This window comes from Myotis yumanensis, unplaced genomic scaffold (genome assembly GCF_028538775.1).
Source record: "Myotis yumanensis isolate MYYU_CA2020_CCGP unplaced genomic scaffold, mMyoYum1.0.hap1 SCAF_2, whole genome shotgun sequence".
Lineage (NCBI taxonomy): Eukaryota > Metazoa > Chordata > Mammalia > Chiroptera > Vespertilionidae > Myotis > Myotis yumanensis.
The window spans coordinates 15,097,147-15,115,643 of NW_027223753.1; the positions used below are offsets into that span (position 1 = coordinate 15,097,147).

An 18,497-nucleotide genomic window follows, 5' to 3' on the forward strand; every position below is an offset into this window, starting at 1 on the left:
GGAACTAAAGGGAGGAGGGTCAAGATGTGCAGACCAACACTGGACAGACGTGTGAGGAACCAGCACACACTAAACACACAGGTGCACAAACACACCCATCGCTCCCAGAGCTGGGCTGGAAGTCAGTCGCTGAGCACCCACAGAGACCAGCATTTCTGGAGGGTGTGTTGTGCGGGTGAAGATCCTCACCAACACTTCAGAGCTCACTTAAGCTACTTGTATTATGTTACTTAAATGCAGCTTAAAAATAGGCAGAAATACCTTGTGCTTATAACTCTTACAACTACAAAATCAAAACATCTACCAATTAAGCATGAAGTACAGAACACTAACATTCAAAATAAAATGTATTGGTATCATATTTGGCTGAAACCAAATTGCAGTTTGCCCTATGAATAGAAGACGGACTGCCCTGAGTAGCCACTGTTCGTGTCTGTTGGGTCTGGATTATAAGTATCACTGAGAAATGTAGGTAGGACATTCTAGTGGTTAAGAATGTGGACTCAGAAGCCAGGCAGCCTGAGTCTTCCTTAACCAGCTTTTTGACCTTGGACAAGTTACTCAATCTTTCTGACGTTGAAGTCCTCATCTGTACAGTGGCGATAAGGATGTTCTCACAGGAATGCTGGGGAGATTCAATGAGTTAAGACAGTGCTTAGAGCATTGCCTGACACACGGTGAATGCCCGATAGCTGGTGTTAATGTCATTTCCTGCTGAGAATGAATGACGTCCGTTCTCCTTGTCTCTGTGAACTGCTGCAAGTGGCTGGTTAGTCATATCTGTCAGATGTCGTCATGAGGCCTTCCCGTGGGGGAAATAATTCTTAGCATATGCAGCCCACTTCAGTGCGTCTGTCAGTGGCCCTTGACTGCCGGGCACCACCACCGGGAAAGGCCTCATGTTCAGAAACCACCTGGCCGGGGTTCCTCCTCAGGTGGCCACCCAGATCCCCCCCCGGCCATGCTTTCTTCTGATTTCACACATACACACATAGACACGTGTGCGTATAGTTCATATACTTTTTCATATTGCTTCCCTAGTGAAAGCACAAAGTTTCAAACTTTTTCATAGACACGGACCACAGTGTGGGGATTGGCAGGGATGAGGTGGGAGGCAGGTGGAGGAGAGTACAGGGGTGATACATGGTGATGGAAGGAGACTGACCTGGGTGCTGAGTGCTGTGCGGTGGGATTGTGCACCTGAAACCTGTATAATTTTGTTAACCAGTATCACCCCAATAAATTCAATTTAAAAAAGAGCTTTTACATATGAAAAAATATTTTTTTCACAGAACCACTGCCCAGAGCCAGACAGAAAGACTATAGCAGTTTCACTGTTTCGTTTCTATTTTCCTCAAAATTTTTCAGTTTTCTTTCTTTTGCCTTGCCTTCAGAATCTCATCACTAGCACTTTTTCCAGTTGATGTGCCTGTCTCTCTTACTCTCATTGGGTCCTGAAGACCAGAACTGGTTCTGGTGAAGCTCCATGAACTTGACTTCACCTTGACCTTGGTTTCGCTTTTGTGGAAGCTCTAATTTATTGCACAAGCTTCTTGCTTTTTAGTGGCATTTCTTTTTCCATTAAGTCGCTCACTTTTTCCAACATCCAATCTACTGTGTCATTAAAATCTTTGTTATAGATTAGAATTCATTTATAACTGATAATCATTGATAGTGCTAGTATTTCCATAATTCTCCTTTCCTTACATTTTTATATTTGTGTACATGGAGGCTAAGCAGTATTATCAGTGACAATAAAACAGTTACAATAACAACAACAAAAAAATGTTGTGACATAAAGTAAAAAGATGTGGCCCAGCTGGCTTGGCTCATAGTTAAGCATCTATCTATGAACCAGGTGGTCATGGTTCGATATCCGGTCAGGGCATATGCTAGGGTTGCAGGCTCGATCCCCAGTGTGGGGCGTGCAGGAGGCAGCCCACCGATGATTCTCTCTCATCATTGATGTTTCTATCTCTCTCTCCCTCTCCCTTCCTCTCTGAAATCGATAAAAAATATTTCTTTAAAAAAAGGTAAAAAGATTTGATTTCTCAGAATCTCAATCACAGAGCTGAAGGTGACCTTGGGGATCATAGTCCAATCCTCATGGCATGCAGATTAGAAAACAGAGGTGATGTGACTTGCTTGAAAACCCACAGAAAGGCAGCTCAGGGACTAGAGTTGGCATTCCCAACTCCCAGACCAGTGCTCCTTCTGTTTTTTCTTTCATTAGCCCCTGAAAGAAACTCAGAGGCAGTGAATCCATGTCATTCAAAAACAACAACAACAGCAACAAAGCCAAAGGGGAGGGGCATTTCCCCCTGATGGGATACAATGAATAAGGCGATGAAAAATCATAGGTCATGAAGTCGGTAACTTAGTAATTGTAATTAATAAACTGGATGTTCCATATTTTGTTTTTGCTGTTATTGTACCACTAGTATTGGAATGTACTTTTCAATAGTGTGATCTTGGTAGCCAGCATTTGCATTGACATTTATGTGGGCTTTTCCAGATTTTAGTAGTGATTCCATTAAAATAGGGTCACACTTGAGATGTGACTCCAGTGAAGCCAAATGAGATCAGCGTGATTAGGAAAGCGTGTGCGGTTCAATGGCACTTTCAGTGCTGGTAAAACTGTGAAAGACTGACAGCTGACTGCGCTTCATACTTCTATAGAGACTTTTACGGACCATGGCTTTACTTATGAAGGGGGAAACCCAAGCGTAATGAAGCAATGGGAAATGTATGAAGTTCTTTGATGCATCAGGTTCACCATCTGCTGGACATGATCTTTCTCTCCAGAGCTGTGTGCTGCACCCTCCCTTTCCCACTCCTGGGCTCCTTCTCACACAGCTGCATTGGCATCTTCCTGTATGAAAGGAAGCATTACCTGTAGTACGTGTGCCAGTATCTATATATATAAAAGGCTAATATGTAAAGTATCACCTCGGGAGTTCTCCCGGGAGAACTGGAGTTCAGTCGCTCGCTATGACGTGCACTGACCACCAGGGGGTGGCATGGAACATGGCGGGCGACCAGTGTCCATGGGGTGCTGAGGGAGCAAGGGAAGGAGGAGGTGGGGAGGTGGGGAGGCTGGTGTGTGTGTGGTGGTGGGGGGAGCTGTGTGGGGGTGGGGGGCGGTGCTTGGGTGGCAAGGGAGGGGGGAAGCAGGGAACCTGATGGGCCCTGATCGCCGGCCAGGCCTGGGGACCCTAGTAAAGGCCTCTAGTAAAGGAATAAAAGACTTGGGGAAATAGTTGCCTCCTGGCTGGGGAGCTGAGTCCATGTTGTGGAAGCTCACTGTTAGGAGTTAAATAGGGTTAAAGAATAAGACTTATGAACCTTGTCCCACAGTTTGATACGTGCTCAGTTGTTTTCTGAACGCCCCTTGGAGTGTGGGTCAGCCTGATCATGTCCAACTGCCTTTGGTTTCTCTAACCATGAATCGGGGAAAGGTTAGTACTTTGAAGAGTGTTGTTGTTATTACCAAATATTCAAGCAACAGAACAACCGAAAATTGCAACAACTGCTAGTTTCAGTGACCGAAAAGATTATAAAAATGGTCATGTTCAAAACAGAACTTTCCCACCAAGATTAAGAAGAATAATCTCAGTCTGAGTCAAAGTATCTCTGCCCAGTTAAACAGGGCCCATTGGCCCGACTGGCGTGCTCAGTGGTTGAGCGTCGACCTATGCACCAGGAGGTCACAGTTCGATTCCTAGTCGGGGCATATGCCCAGGCTGTGGGCTCGATCCCCACTGGGGGATGTGCAGGAGGCAGCCAATCGATGGTTCTCTCTCATTGATGTTTCTATCTATCTCTCCCTCTCCCTTCCTGTCTGAAATCAATAAAAATATATTTTGACAAAATAAGCAGGGTCTAGTGTAAACGTAGACAAAATCCCGCCCTGTAAGCACACAGCTTTGACTGAATGTTCATTCTTGTCGTGTGGAAGGTTTCTGTCACTGCAGATAATGTGTGTGTTTCGGTGTTTTCTGTGTCGTCCCAATCTTCCTAACTCAGACTGGGGACTGAGGAGAGATCAAGGTGGCTAATCCTGTTACTGTGCCATACGTTCTTCCCGCTGCTCCTCGGCCCAGAGCGGTTCCCGTGAGTGTGGATTTTCATTTCTGCTGTATTGTGCGTACCCTCGGAGTTAAAGAAAAGTTCCTCCGTCCTTCTGTCTTAGTGGAACCCGGGAGCTGGACTTACCATTTCGTCTGAACGTGTTTGTGATCTCGTGTTCTATTTTTGGCCACGTTACCTTGCTGGCACTATACACGCTAGTAAATATCTATTGTACTTCAAAAAACTGGTAATTCACACATAAGTGCTCCATGTGTTTGTGCGCTTGACGTGGCCGTCCGCTGTGTGTAGTAGTTTGTGTCTTGTCAACGTGGCCTATCCTGTACTTTGAGGACATTTAAACATTCCTTGTCCTGTCAAGGTGACAGAAGCAGACTGTAATTTTTTGGGAGTCTGTGATTAATTGTAACAAGTTTTGTTTTTAAAGCTAATAAAAATAAAGTTAGTGGTTGTTGTTTTTTAAATCAAGCCACTGAATTGAGTTCTTTGTGTGTAGAATTATTAATAAGTATATTTAGGTATTAACACAAAAAAGACAGGAAGCGAAATTACGTTTGTTTAACTAGATTCCAGTTGAACTTGAATGCTGTGTCCTGAGGAGTTGAAGGTGGTGACTCACCGCCAGCCCTGGGAATAACCACCGTGGTTCATGTTCGTGTTCACCAAGAAAAGTTTTTAACCCTGGTTTGCTCTTCAGTTAAAAATAATTTATTCCTATTAAAGGCTTATCTCCTGTCTTGGTTAAAAAAAATCTCCAAATCAAAATATTGAAGCTAGAAATGACTACCATAGAGGTTATCTAGTGCAGTGGGTTTTTTGCACCAATTTTTAAGCCACAGAACTCTGCTCTTGTTCAAGTGAAACCTTATAGCCCAATGTGAAGCTGATTGCAAGACAAAAGGGGCGGGGGGAGGGGGAGGGGGAAGGTAAACAGAGCTGCTCCTTTTGAAAGGGTCGGGGTATAGTGGGGACTGAGATCCAACCCCTGTGAGATCTCAGCAGAACAGTTCAAAACACTCCCCGTCCCCAAACCCCCCACTCACACCTTTACAAGTAAGTGGCTCCAGAGGCGTTGCCACATTCACATCTGGATGGCAGCCCCCCTGGGACTGGAATCAGAGCTGCCAGGTTAGGGGCTGTGCTCACCTGTCCACTTTATCTTTATTTGTTATGCATGTGCTCTTAGAATAAGGTTTCACCCAAGCTAAGGATTTCTTGGCTAAAACAGCAAATTGGGGAACCACTGCAAATATCCTAAAGATAAAACAATTTTTTAAATGCAGAATAGAAAATACAGGAATAAAGGTTTAAGTAATTTGCTGCATTAAAAAAAAAACTGACTTCAAAGTTAAACTCAGCAATGTATGTATCAGAGATTCTGTTATCACCAAGAAACAAGTTAAAATATGGCTCTAACCTAGAAGGAGGAAAAATTTAAATTCTGAAGCACATAGGGAAGATCTCAAATCTTGCCAGACTTCCCCCTGGTCTTCTGAGACCCAGGAGGTGTGAATATAAGTCATGTGCAGGTTAGGTATTTAAAAAGAGCGTCTCAAAGTATGTTATTTGGGAAAAGTTTATGGTCCAAAATGCTTGGAAAAATTAAACGGTCTCTACTTTGCAATGCTTAGAAGGGGACCAAAGTTCTTTGGAGGGATAGTGATTTTTAAAGTGGTATTTAAGAAAAGCCCCGGCTGGGTAGCTCAGTTGGTTAGAGCATTGTCCCAATATGCTAAGGTTGCTGGTTTAATCCCTGGTCAGGGCACATACAAGAATTAACGAATGAATGCATAAAATAAGTGGAACAATAGATAATCTCCCCCCCCCCTCTCTAAAATCAGTCAATATTTCTTTTTAAGTGACATAAAAATGAGGAAGTTGCCAGGTAATTACCTGGACCGGCTGTTATCAGGAAGTTATGTCAACCAGACTTCCCATGGAGACCAAACAGTCCAACCTGCCACCCTACAGATGAGAAAACAGAGGCCCAGGGAGATCGGGTGACTTTCTGCGGGTTGCAGACACCTGGCTCGGCCTCCTTCGCTCTCTTCTCCCTGAAGCTCCATCGGGCAAATGTTCCTGGAGGCAAAATGGGAGTTAACCCAAAGCAGGCCAACGGCCCGTGGAAGGGGTGCCTGCCCCTCTGGGTCTCGCCTCTGGTGCCACATGTCTGTCTGGGGAACACACGTGAAGTCACACTGTGTGTGCTGTAGATATGTAAGAACTCTGACTTCTCTTGGCCTTTGCTCTTCTCTCCACCCCCTTGGCTGAGAGGCAAGGAATTTATTTCAAAATCAATTGGCCTAGATATGTTTGTTTCCTCTTTTTTGGGGGGGTGGTGGTGGGGGGACTAGATTAATCAATGTGGACTTGGATTTCTCTGGATTCATGAGTCTCTCTGCTTCATCTCCTTCCTGCAATTGCATTCTAGTCCTACATGACATTTGTCTGGTTTCCCCAGCAACCATCTCAAAGGCCATAAACAGATTAAGGTTTTGAGGGGAGAAGTGAGAGACGGCACGGTCCGGGCCAGGAGCTAAAGACCCAGGTGCTCAGAGGCTGGTTTGCAGCAGCATCCTCTGCTCAGAGGACAGAGAAACACTCTCTGTACTTTCTATGTGGAAAAAGCTGTGTCTGTGTCTCTGTGATTTTTAAATCTCCCAGCATCTAAGGCTCCATATGGTATATCTGAAACAGGCATGGCTTGTTGGGCAACTTCATAAGCAATTTTCATTGCCTTGTGAAACTTTTATATAAACATTATCATCTTGACAAAAAAAGAGCATGGAAAACCACCACACTTTATGTATATTTCACCAAATTCCCTTCAAATCTTAAATACAGAATGCTAAAAATGGCGGAGGCTTAGATGGACGTGTTGGTGCTTTGTCCCGGAGCAGATAGGGGCGAGCAGCTGAAACGGGTAACAAATCTTAAATACATTTTACATAGTTGTCAGAGTTTGCACATGCCATTCCCACTTTCTATTCATATGCCCCTATTTACACACCCGGGTGGAAAAGCACGCTCTTGTGTCTTCTCTACTCACAATACCCTGCTTTGTTTCTGACACTTCTGGTCACCAAGTGTGAGGGGAGGTGGAGAACTCGAGCGTAACTCAGTTCCCACACCACCTGGAGATGGTGTCCGATCCCCCAGGGGAAGGGCTGAGTCCCACAAAACTGACCCCCTCACACACCTTTAGATGCCAATCAGAAGCCCAGGGTCCAAGTTGTTACCTGTGGTTCTGATGACCCGGTACCATGACCCTCTCCTTGGTTTTGGTTAATTTGGTAGAGTGGCTCACAGAACTCATGAGAACTGTTTACTTACTAGGTTGCCAGTTTAGCCCTGGCTGGTGTGGCTCAGTCAGTTGGGCATCATCCCATGCCGGTTCGATTCCTGGACGGGGCACATGCCAGGGTTGGGGGCTCAATCCCTCTCCCTCTCTCTCTCTCTAAAAATCAATAAAAAATCTTTAAAAAATAGATTGCCAGTTTATTACAAAGGATATTAAAAGGTACAAATAAGCAGCCAGATAAAAAGATACATGGGGGGGGGGGGGGGGATTCCAGAAGGGTCCTGACCACAGAAGCTCCTGTCCCTGGGGAGCTGGGGTGTGCCGCCCTCTTGCATGCAGCCGTATTCTTAGTCACCACTCGGGGAGCCCTCCACACCCTGTCCTCTTCTGTGTTATGGAGACGGCATTATGTAGGTATGATCAGTCACATCATCGGCCATTATCGATTGAGTCAACCTCCAGCTCCTCTCCCCCAGATGAGGTGTGGGGGCACTGAAAGTTCCAACCTTCCAGTCGCTTCCCCAGTTCTGGCAACCAGCTTCCATCCAGACATCACCTCATTAATATAAACGGGGCTGCGAGGGGGCTGCTGTGAATAACAAGACATCCATTTCACCTTTACCCCTGTGACGCCCCTTCGGGGACTGAAGGGTGCCTGGCCCGCAGGGAGCATTCAGGAGGACGGAAAGAATAAACGGAGAGATGAAGGTTAGCTTGAGCCTTTTTATGCTTCTGCTTCCATGGGCTTGGCCCGGGGATCTGACCCTCGTCAACTCTTTACAGGGGAGGTTGGTAAGCGTTTCCTTCCCCAACCGCTCCCAGGAGGTGTGTGCAAACCTCTTCTGGCGTGGCAGGTGTCCTTCCGCGTGGTTGGCTGGGGTGAAGGGAGAAAGCAGACGGTGTAGAGCAGCCATGGGCGGCAGGGCTGAAGACAGCCGAATCCTGCACAGGGTGCCTGGCCAGAGATGCCATGGTCCTTTGTATCAGGGTGTCCTCCTCCCCCCACCCCGACTACTTAGCATAATGATTCGACTGAGCCAGCATTTTACGAGCATTATCACACTTTTAAAATCCTCACCACAACTACACGGAGGTAAGTTTGTTGTTTTCATCCAACAGAAACAAACTCAGTCTCAGGTTAAAGAAACTGCTCCTGCCCTGCAGTTGGTAAGCCATAGAGTCAGGATTGGAGCCTGAGACCTCCTGAGTGCCAAGCCCTGGACCCCTTGCACCGTCCAGCAAGACGGCCTCAACTGGCCCCATAAGCCTCAGATCCCTGGGCTCTCCCCTCCCTCCCAGCACCCGCGGTGGACAGCCCTGCCTCTGGCAGGGATGCTCTGTGAAGCCAAGGAGCCACCTCCTGTCTTGGGTGAAATAAATCCCAGAATCGTGCTTCCTAAGCAAGCCTGGTCCATAGAGATCCCCTTGGAGGTAGATCCCTGCGAGAGCACTGGGGCCTCTCAGCTCTCCGCCGGCTCCAGAGGAAGTTGCGAGGCTCTGACTGCATCTCACAGGCACTGGGCGCCAGCAATAGGCCCAGAACCACGCACTTTCTGGAAATGAGTTGAAAACAGAATGAGGAAACCTGGCTGTACTCCTGGTTCTGTCGCTCACCTGCTGTGTGGCTTTGGACAACTGGCCTCTGCTTTGAGCCTCGGTTCCCCTGTTGGTGAAAGGAAAGGGTTTGGGGTTCTCTCTAAACTGTCTTCCCTCTTTCTGTCAATATTAATTGAAGGCCTTATCGTGGTGGGGGGGGGGGTGTCCATCAGAGATCCTTGATCCTGTAGGGCCGTTTTTGACACTTGCCAGCTGTCAAACATCCTGGTGTAACATTGTGATTGTCCAGTCCCGTGGTCGGCAAACTACGGCTCGCGAGCCACATGCGGCTCTTAGGCCCCTTGAGTGTGGCTCTTCCTAAGCCTTAGGAGTACCCTAATTAAGTTAATAACAATGTACCTACCTATATAGTTTAAGTTTAAAAAATTTGGCTCTCAAAAGAAATTTCAATCGTTGTACTGTTGATATTTGGCTCTGTTGACTAATGAGTTTGCTGATCACTGGAACCCAACGCGCCCCCAAACCTTTCAGATCAGCACAATCGCACTGTAAAGACGCCTCCATACCCCCTGCCCCCCATCCCCACTCACCACGCCGGGAGCTCCCCCTTGGCCCCCCGGAGTAGTCAGACTTGGAAGACTGGTCCGGTGGCCTAAGCGCCTGGCGCTGTCACAAGCGGAATCCCCCAAAGGACCCAGGCCCGGGAGAGGCACGGAGACGCCACGGGGAGGCGCTGCCACTCCAGTGCCGCGAGCCTAGCGCCCCCGAGGCGGCCCCCGAGGCCTGGGCAACCGGATCACCTGCGCGGGGCGGGGCCGGGCGGGCCGGGGGCGGGGTCCCCAGGCGGGTAGAGCCCGGGCTGCGCCGCTGGCGCCGGCGGGAGGCTGAGCGCGCGGCGGGCCGGCTCCTGGGACTCGCAGAGCAGGTAAGAGGCTCAGGGCGCCGGGCCCAGGCGCAGCGGCTCGCTGTCCACCTGCGCTCCGCGCTGGGAGAGGGAAAGCCGGGGCGGGGCATGAGCGGTCCTAGTGTCCCCCTCCTTCGGTGGAGAACGCGTCTGGGGTCTGCGGGTGGTAGGGGGTGCGGGGGGGCTAATCATCTCCAGTTCCGGCATGGGGATGGCGATGGGGATGGGGATAGGGATGGGGATGGCGATGGGGATGGGGATGGCGATGGCGATGGCAATGGCGATGGGGATGGCGATGGGGATGGGGATGGGGATGGGGATGGGGATGGGGATGGGGATGGGGATGGGGCGAGCGTCAAAGTGCCCGGAGTGCGAGTCTCACCCCAGCGCGCGCAATCGCCCTGAGAACCAGCCTGCGTGCGGGGCTGCTACCGGACTTCCAGAGAGCAGTTTCCCCGGCCCACCTCCCCTCCCCCGGAGGAGAGGGGTGCTGAGCCGGCCTGCCGGGCGTGGAAGGGACTTTGAACCGCTCAGGACCTGTGTTTGTCTCTAAATGGGCGTCTCGATGGGTGGTCTGGAGCAGAAGCCCCTCCCGGAGGGAGACTGGGGTTCATTGAGAGGAACCCCCACAGGCGGGTGGGTCCCAGTTCAGAGCGGCCAGTTCAGCAGACACGTTGGGGGCCGCTCGGAGGCGGGGTTTGGGGCGCTCACTAGAGGAAGACACGGTCGGACTCCCGTTCTGTGGTCTGGGACACTGGTGAGAGGGGAGGTGGGTGTGTCAAATACAAGGCTGGTTTAAAGGGTCCAAGGGAGCCCTCCAGTCTGGGAACCCCCACTTGCCACTGGCCCGCGGGGTCTAACTGGGCCTTGGGCAGGACCTTTCATTTCTTTATAGTTCCGTTTGACGAGCTCCTTAAATGAAGCAATTTCTCAGCTTAAATCAGACAACCCACACCAAGTGCTCAGGACTGGGCCTGTAGAGTAGGCAGGCGCTCATACAGTGCAAACTACAATTTCCTCTAGACCAGTGGTTCTCAACCTTGGCTGCACATTAGAATCACCTGGGAATCTTTTTAAAACCCTGATTTCTGGGCCTCATCCTCCGGAAATTCTGTTTCTTTGTTACTAATGTTGTGGCCCCACCCCATAACAGAGAAACAGAATTTCCGGAGGATGAGGCCCAGAAATCAGGATTTTAAAAAGATTCCCAGGTGATTCTAATGTGCAGCCAAGGTTGAGAACCACTGCTCTAGACTAGAGCTCCTTGGGGGGCAGGGACCAATGTCTATTTGGCTCACCATTATAGGGCACCTGGCTCCTAGAAGGTCTCACTGCATACTTGCTGAATGAATGAAAGGGTGATGATGAATGAATATGCAGGCTATGCTTAGCACCTGCTATGTGGTCACAAACGGTGAGTTTAGAGATGGCCAGATTCTAACGGGTGGGAATGGGTAGAGAAGACAGAGTCCAGGTGGACAGACTGGTGTGAACATGAGCCCAGGGAAACAGATCTGGGCACCCCTGTGGGGGAGGAAGTACCTGTCCTCTCCCTGAAGGTTCTTCTGGCTGCTCTAATAATCAAATAGATGTGAGACAGAGTAGCAAGAGAGAGAGTCAGAGACGCTAAAGGTTCAGAGGCAGAAAGCGAAGGAGAATAAGCTAGAGAAGAGGTAAGATGCCTTGAGGGCATCACAGAGTCATTGCAGGATGATAAGAAGAGCAGGTGTTTAATGAATAAAAATGTGTCCGTCCTGCCCTATAGAAGGTCAAAAGAGGTTATCGCTGATAATCTCTTATCCTGGGCAAGGCTCCTAATTCTTCTAGGTAGGGGGTGGGGGCAGTTTCTCTGGAGCCCAAAGCTAAAGTTGCCTTCAGCTCAAAGCAATCTGCATACCACAGAGGCACATCCGGGAGTGACATCCTGAATCCCTAGCTGCCCCTCACATGGGGTCAAGAGGGCTAAAAGGATAGCCGGCCAGAGCTCAGAGGTAGGGAGAGCACACGAAATCCTGGAATCCTGAACCCCACCCAGCAAGCCAGCCACCCAAGAGTAGAGGAAGGAGCTGGAACTATAGGTAGGTCAGGTACCTTTCTTATGTCCTCTAAGAGACCTCCCCAAGATTACAGGGGTAAGGAGAGGGGGGAGGGACACCAAGAGACAGCAATGGACCATGGGTACCTGATGAAGCCGGAAGATGGAAAGAGGCTCCCAGGACCCCTTTATGGGGTGGGGCATTCCTCACCTTGAGCCTGCTGGTCTCCGTGCTGGCTGGCGGTGAGGTAGCTGAAGGGGGCAGTGTGGTGCCAAGCGAGCCCGCTGGCTGGCACACAGTGAGCTGGGCTAGAGGGACCAGCTGGCCTCTGTGGGGATCAGCTGTAGGGTTTTGTCTGAATGGCCCTGGGAAAGTTCCTGCAGGCCGTCACACCACCATGGGCTGTGGCATTCCTGCCTCAGACCGGAAGGAGCTGTGTCCTTGAGGTGGAGCCACTCTAAGCAGAGTTAGGGGCCTTGAGCTCTTCGTACTCCTGGCAGGCAGCCTGTGGGGTTTTCCTCTCCCTGGGGGGAGAAGCAAAGGGCTGGGGTGGAGGGGAGAGCTTTGGGGAACATCTCAACAGGTGACAGGAGGCAAGGCACCCTTCAGAAGAGCCAGGTTTGGAGGTTCTGCTTGTAACACTATTCAGAATTGCTTGTAATTTGCTCTTGACACATCAGTCCCTGAGCCCCCGGGAGGAAAGCAGTGTCCACGCTGACCCAGCCCATTGCTCCTGGGGCACAGGGTCACAGAGGGTTAGAGCTACCGAGACCCTTCCAGGTAGTGGAGGACACTCTCCATTTAAAGGTGGGGAAACGGGGTCCAAGAGCCTTCTCCTCCCTATTTTGCTTGTTTGTTTTCTTACATCTTACACTTTTTCTTTAAGAGAGAGAAAAGCATCGATTTGTTGTTCCACTTATTCATGCATTCATTCATTGGTTGCTCCTTCTGTGTGCCCTGACCTGGGATCCAACCCACAACCTTGGTGTATCAGGACGACGCTGTTACCAACGGAGCTACCTGGTCAGAGCTCTCCTGGACAGTTTTCAAGGCCCAGGAGTGCTGCTCCTATCGGTTTCCCTGTCTCCATTCATCTGCCTGCTGATGCCCTTGGCATCCTGGCCTCTGGCGTTCCACCCTTTGCTTTGGGGTCTGGCAGGATGGATCCCTCTTTGTTTTTTCCCCCAATGAATTCCTTATCAGACATATAGATCCTACCTAAGGTGGCAGGAGGAGAGGAAGGGGACTGAGCAAAGGCAAGAGTTGGCCAGTCATCCCAGTGGTTGAGCACCGACCTATGAACCAGGAGGTCATGGTTCGATTCCTGGTCAGGGCAGATGGTTGAGGGCTCGAGCCCCAGTGTGGGGCATGCAGGAGGCAGCCGATCAATGATTCTCTCTCATCATTAATGTTTCTATCTATTTTCCCTCTCCCTTCCTCTCTGAACTCATTAAAAATCTATTTAAAAGGAAGACAGAAGGAAAGAGTTGGCCAGTCAGTCTCTGAGGATTCATGAGCCTGGCTGTGAGTAGGTAGAGCTGAGGGGTGGGGCCAGAGTGTGGCTGTGGAGCTGGAACCTCTCCTGTGGTTTGAAACTCCTGGGGGTGGTGGCTGCAGTTTGGCCTGAGGAAGAGGGTGTGTCCGCCTCTAAGACAGAGAGGCCTGTTCTTCAGCCAGCTTCCAGTCCTGCTCTGAGGGGCCTCCTGCCGGGTGGGACTCTCCTGAGCTATTGGGGCCCTCGGTGAGGCTGCAGGACCCTGTGATGCCTGCTGGGGGCCCCAAGGGTGGAGGGTGGTGGCAGAAGCACTGCTCATGGGTTGGTGCAGACCCTGGAGGGTCAGCAAGCCTTGCTCCAGGCAGCCTTGGGCAGAGGGGCCAGCAGTGAGGATGGGCAATGCGCAGGGGCTTAAGGCCTCTGCTTTGGAGCTGTGGGATCTTGTTCAGGCCACACCACCTCTCTGAGCTTCAATTTCCCAATTTATTAGCGAGGATACTAGCCACAGCAATCACTTAATACGGCGGTTCTCAACCTGTGGGTCGCGACCCCTTTGGGGGTCGAACAACCCTTTCACAGGGGTCGCCTAAGACCATCGGAAAACACATACATAATTACATATTGCTTTTGTGATTAATCACTATGCTTTAATTATGTTCAATTTGTAACAATGAAAATACATCCTGCACATCAGATATTTACATGACGATTCATAACAGTAGCAAAATGAGAGTTATGAAGTAGCCATGAAAATACTTTTATGGTTGGGGGTCACCACAACATGAGGAACTGTATTAAAGGGTCGCGGCATTAGGAAGGTTGAGAGCCACTGCCTTAATAAATATTGGTTTCCCTTCTCCTTTAGAGAAACGTGTGTCTTGGGACCTGTTGAGCCAACTTTTAGGACCAACAGCCTCAGGATTTTTAAATCCTTCCACAATTCACTCATCATTCATTCATTCATTCATTCACTCATTCCACGTCTTCAGGGCTGACACCTGCCTCGCGGTCTGTGCTGGGAATTCACAGACAGCTCTTTCTGCCCCTGTGCCCCCTCCTCCCACCCCCAGCACAGTGTGGCCTTGCTTTGAAACTTCCATCCATTCCTCCACCTGAGGTTACCTCTTTAATCATTTGTGCAATAAAGATCAGTTACGTACCTCGTTCCCCCACTGCTCTGCCCTCTTCCAGGTCTCCTAAGGTCTTAGCCTGCAGGTCACAGAGGGAAGTGAGGGGTTAACTCCTGTTTGCTGAGAGCTTGCTGGTGCCTACACAGTGCTAAATGCTGCACATGCCTCAGTCCCTTCAACACCCACAGCATCCAGGAAGTCAAGAGTACTAGCCCCTCATTCAGAGATGTAAGCCACTTGCTGGTTGTCACAGGCTAACCGGGTGCCTTCTGACCTCCCTGGGTCCTTGGCAATTTTGCCGTCAGAGGCCCCTTCCTCCTTAAAAAGACATTTACAATTATACTGGCTGCAGTGATACATGAAAACGTTTTCTTCAGCCTAAAATTTCCTTCTTTCTTCGGATTTTGAAGAAATGAAAACATTTTTGTGAGCCCTGGGCATTTTGCCTCCTGTGCCCAGTGGAGACGCGGGGCCTGGAGCTAAGGAGAAATGGCTGGGATTCCAGCCCACGCCCACCGCTGGGGAAGTTCTGAACTCCTCACTGCACTGCCCTTTGCAATTGAAAAAAAAAAGACAAGCAAAGAACTGGGGGAAAGGGACCGGTGGTATTAATAGCTCTCTCAGGAAAATGGAACTTGATTTGTTTGTCTTGCATGTCTCCCCACCCCCTTCACTCCAGCTACAGACCTTAAGGGTAACAGGCAGGTTCCAAGGACAAAAGGGATTCATTTATTTTTAAAAGCAACTCCCAGGCCCTGGCTGGTGTAGCTCAGTTGGCTGAGTCGACCCATGTACCAAGAGGTCACTGGTTCAATTCCCACAGCAGGCTCGATCCCCAGTGGGAGGCATGTAGGAGGCAGCTGATCAATGATGTTTCTCTCTCATCAATGTTTCTCCCCCTCCCCTACCTCTATCTTGCTAGAATCAATAAAAAGCATATTTAAAAAAATAAAATAAATAAATAGAAGCAGTTCCCGGTTTCTACCTAATCTCCAGTAAACAATATCATCGGTAATAATAATAATAAATATTTTTGAGAGCTCCTGGTGTGCCAGGCATTATGCGAGTCAGTTGGCCTGCATTGTCTCCCTGAAAGCCTCAGGAACCCTATGGGTAGATACTATGATCATCCCCATTTTGCAGATGATGAAACTGAGGCTTAGAAAGACTAACTGAGTTGGATGAGCGGCAGTGCCAGGACTGGGACCGGAGTCTGTTAGTTTGTTGTTAGAACATAACCTCCAGGAGGGCGAGGGTTGTTTCCTGGGTCTCCCCATCACCCAGCACAGCACCGCGGGACTGCAAGCTCTCGATGTGGAATGAGTGAATATGTGACTGAGCCCAGAGCCCGAACCTGAACTGTTCTTTCGGGGAGCCCACCTGGTTCGGTGCTGCCCCTGATGAAGTGAGGAATTGATCAAGAGGCAACCTCAGGCATTCGCTCTTCCATCAAGGCCCCCACCCCCACCCCCGCCTGTGGAATCTCACTGAGGAATCTACCTCCTGCCAAGGCTGCTTCTCCCTGGGAGCTCAAAGGTGCAGCCTGACGTCATTCAGGCAGAGCGCCAGCCAGAGGTGGCCAACGTGTCTGCAGCTCTCTGCCCTGGGGCTCATCTTTTTCCTCTCCTTCTATGCCTTCGGCCCTTCCCCAGGGCACATCAACACAGATACATGCGTCACCAAGGGGAACTTGAACTCACCCACCAAAATAATTAGAGATAGTACAACTACTATAAAAGAAAGGCAGTAAGTCAAGCGACCTATGCCATCTGACACAGAATTATGGAACCAGATGGACCAAGGTTGTAAAGCAAAGCATGATAATTATACATAAGGAGGTAAGGGAGGAAATTCATAAAATAATGTAAAAACCAGAAGTCATAGGATAAATGGAAATAAACATAACATTTTCCCCAAAAAAAGTCATTTGGGTGTCGCAGTTGGTTGGAGCATTATCCTGTACAGCGGACGGTTGCTGGTTCACTTCCCAGTCAGGGCACATATCTAGGTTTCAGGTTTTATTCTCTGTCAGGACGAATAGGAGAGACAGCGGGTCAATGTTTTGCTGACTCTCTCTCCCCCGCTTCCTCTCTCTCTAAAAAAAATCAATAAAAAACAAGTATCCTCAGGTGAGGATTTTTTTTTAAAAAGCTAGAAAACCAAGCATTATTCTCAAAACTAGCAAGTAAAGGGAACGAAACAAGTATTTTTTAAAAACATACACCAAAAGAAGTCAGAGGAGAGAACTGAGTGAAAACATTAACTGTGAAAAACATAATATTTAAAATCAGAGACAATAGGTGGCATAAACATCAGGATGAATACAAGTGACGAATTACCTAGGAAAGAGGCAGATCAGATTGAACACTCCCAACGGAAACAGGAAAAGACAAAGAGATAACAAATAAATGAGCAAAGCCAAGAGATATGGAGAGTATAAGTAGGTATCCCAAAAGGAAAAATAAAAAGGGAGAAAAGGAAATAATTGAAGAAATAATGGAGATTAAATGTTCCAGAATTAAAGAAACATGAATGCGCTCAGATTGAAAGGACTCGTGGTGTAGCCAATACTAGAAATAAGGAAAAACCCACACACAGTTATTGGGTGAAATTGAGCATAGGAAAGGCAAAGAGGGAGAGAGCAGAGAGCAATGGCATCCCCTACAAAGGAATGAGAGTCACATTGACTTGTGAATAATGACACTTGACGAAGAAAAGTCAAAAAGTAGTGTATTAAGAATTGAAAGAAAAGGACCCTTTCAATCCAGAATTTTAAAGCCAGCCAAATTGTCATTCAAACATGAGGTTGTAATAAAAATATTCTTAGTCAAATAAAGCTGCAGAAGGTGGAATACAAAGACCCACATTGAGTCCTAGCCAGTTTGGCTCAGTGGATAAAGCGTTGGCTTGCGGACCAAAGGGTCCCAGGTTTGATTCTGGTCAAAGGCACCTACCTCGGTTTCAGGCTCCTCCCCAGCTTGGGCCCTGGTCGGGCCAGGTGTGGGAAGCAACCAATTGATGTGTTTCTCTTATATCCATGTTTCTCTCTGTTTTTCTCCTCTCTCTTCCACTCTCTCTAAAAATCAATGGAAAAATATCCTCGGGTGAGTATTTAAAAAAAAAAACAAACCCACAAAGACCTACATTGAAAATACTCGTGGGGGAAATAAATAATGAAAGAAACAAATCCAGGAGGTCCTGCAAGTCGGAGTGCTAAGTCAGGGGTCAGTGCAGGAAACAGAAGCAGAACTTGGCATTTTATGTTGGAAAGGATTTTATGTACCTAATTCTTTAAAAATATTGGGAAGGTCCTAGCTGGTTTGGCTCAGTGGATAGAGTGTCAGCCTGTGGACTCAAGGGTCCTGGGTTCAATTCCGGTCAAGGGCACTTGCCCAGGTTGCGGGCTCAATCCCTCGTGGAGGGTGTGTAGGAGGCAGCTGATCAATAATTCTCTCTCATCACTGATGTTTCTATCTCTCTCTCCCTCTTCCTTCCTCTGAAATCAATTTAAAAAAAATTTTTAAAAATACAGAAAAAAAAAAAAAATATATATATATATATATATATATATATATATATATATATATATTGGAAAGGCTGGAGAATCCCAAACACTGCAGAACTGGCCAGCTTGGGGACCTCTGGCGCCTGCCAGAATCAGAAAAGTGGCAGAATCACAGGCTGCAGAACTGCTGAATTTAAGGACACAACCTTGGCCTTGTGATCCAGGGATCCCGAGGTTGACATGCTGTAACTGCCCAGATCCTGGAACTCAGTCTGGCTACCAGTGTCATGGCAACACTCTCAACAAAGAGAGGACCAGTTGGGGGACGAGAAGAAATAATCCAAAGAACTTATATCTTACTAGAGGCCCTGTGAGGGTGCCAGTGGCGGGGGGGGGGGGGAGGGGGGGGGATGGGGGGACGGCGTGGTGGGGGGAGTGGCCGCAGGCAGTTGGCTGGCCAGCCTGGCCCCCTGGTCAAAC

General features: G+C 48.8%; 1 protein-coding gene across 2 annotated transcripts in view; it reads left to right on the plus strand.

The window, feature by feature from the left end:
* Positions 1 to 18,497, plus strand: part of NCMAP (non-compact myelin associated protein) — a 51,412-nt gene that overhangs the window by 3,454 nt on the left and 29,461 nt on the right. Inside the window, exon 1 of one of the 2 annotated variants that reach the window (XM_070404369.1) lies at positions 9,789 to 9,872. The exons of the other annotated variant lie outside the window; for it this stretch is intronic. The gene's annotated coding sequence lies outside the window, so the exon portion shown is untranslated. Of the gene's footprint in view, positions 1 to 9,788; positions 9,873 to 18,497 lie in introns of those variants that run through there. 2 annotated transcript variants of the gene reach the window in all.